Raw genomic sequence first — 1,817 nt, 5'->3', positions numbered from 1 at the left:
AGTCCGGGAGTAAGTTAACCATAACTTCTTAATAACCCATAGAAATGTTAACCGTAGTTCAGCTTCAGCTGGTCGGGGAGTAAGTTAATCACGACCTTTTAATAACCCATAGAAATGTTAACCGTAGTTCAGCTTCAGCTGGTCGGGGAGTAAGTTAATCACGACCTTTTAATAACCCGTAGAAATGTTAACCGTAGTTCAGCTTCAGCTAGTCCGGGAGTAAGTTAACCACGACCTTTTAATAATCCATAGAGAAAAAAACACACACACGGTGTTTTAGAAACGAGTTGTTAAAAGTTAATTATATTCAAACAAACCTCGTTTACTACATATAGTATTTATATAGTGTGAAAGTCATCACCTGACTTGTTTTATTGTGTTATTTCTAGAAAACGTTGTTTTAACCATTTTATCCCGTTGTTTTTCCCGCCAGCCTGTTATGAGACCAAGCCGCCCTAGGACTAAAGTTGGAGTCGATGAATAAAGAACAACCTTCAGCCGTACGTTATTATTTTCTTGTTGAGAAATTTACATTTTTGTTCTTTATATAAATAACTTTACATCTTGAGCCAAGTGTATATACATGTATATATAATGAAGAAAGCAAATAATGGCTTAAGTGTCTTTCGCTTTCTGAATATAACAACTAATTCGTAGCATCTCTTAATGATTCTCCCGATCGTTGGCTGGTTTAATATATAAAACATGATTTTGTTTGCAGGACTTCTCCACCACTCGACAAAATGGTTACAGTTGAAAATTCGGACCTACTTAGATAAAGACGTATCGCATTTCTTCTTGGCTCTGTAAAGTTTAAGATTATTAGAAACAAAACAAACCGAAGCGTTAGATGTGTGTAAAATAGGAAGCTTATTGTACTTAAAGAAATTTTAAACGGGGTTGTTGTCTCGAAGTTCGTACAGAAATTAATAGACTGACTTATGATGATGTGCTTTTGAAATAAACATTGCTGTCTACTTTCATTGTTTGTCTGATCACTCTATTCACAAGAAATATTATACTCTTTTGATTTTAACTACTAGGTACTGTGTAGTTCAAGTATTTAAAAAAAGAAAGAATATTAAAGTTAATAAAAGGCAACCAGCTACGTGTTTTAAAAACAAGAACAAAACATTTTAAGTAATATGTGTTAAGTAACGTGTTTTTAGAAACAAGAACAAAACATTTTTAAGTAACGTGTGTTAAGTGACGTGTTTTAAAAACAAGAACAAAACATTTTAAGTAACATGTGTTAAGTAACGTGTTTTAGAAACAAGAACAAAACATTTTAAGTAAAATGTGTTAAGTGATTGTTTCTAAAACACGTTGTTTCTAAAACACGTCACTTAACACATGTTACTTAAAATGTTTTGTTCTTACTTAAAATGTTTTGTTCCATGTGTTAAGTGATGTGTTTTAAAAACAAAAACAAAACATTTTAAGTAACATGTGTTAAGTGACGTGTTTTAAAAACAAGAACAAAACATTTTAAGTAACATGTGTTAAGTGACGTGTTTTAGAAACAAGAACAAAACATTTTAAGTAACATGTGTTAAGTGACGTGTTTTAAAAACAAGAACAAAACATTTTTAAGTAAAATGTGTTAAGTAACGTACGTGTTTTAAAAACAAGAACAAAACATTTTAAGTAATATGTGTTAAGTAACGTGTTTTTAGAAACAAGAACAAAACATTTTTAAGTAACGTGTGTTAAGTGACGTGTTTTAAAAACAAGAACAAAACATTTTAAGTAACATGTGTTAAGTAACGTGTTTTAGAAACAAGAACAAAACATTTTAAGTAAAATGTGTTAAGTGA

The 1,817-nt window shown here is 30.7% G+C and overlaps 1 long non-coding RNA gene across 1 annotated transcript; it reads left to right on the top strand.

Moving 5' to 3' along the window:
• The first annotated feature begins 188 nt into the window (after nucleotides 1-188).
• LOC106477544 lies at nucleotides 189-983 on the top strand. The gene is made up of 3 exons (XR_001292005.2): nucleotides 189-219; nucleotides 434-500; nucleotides 722-983. It is a non-coding gene; the product is annotated as an uncharacterized LOC106477544 (long non-coding RNA).
• Nucleotides 984-1,817: the final 834 nt, after the last annotated feature.

The sequence above is a fragment of the Limulus polyphemus genome, unplaced genomic scaffold (assembly GCF_000517525.1).
Source record: "Limulus polyphemus unplaced genomic scaffold, Limulus_polyphemus-2.1.2 Scaffold18488, whole genome shotgun sequence".
NCBI lineage: Eukaryota > Metazoa > Arthropoda > Merostomata > Xiphosura > Limulidae > Limulus > Limulus polyphemus.
The sequence above is the reverse complement of the archived record's forward strand: the minus strand, read 5'-3'. Positions and strand labels throughout refer to the sequence as shown.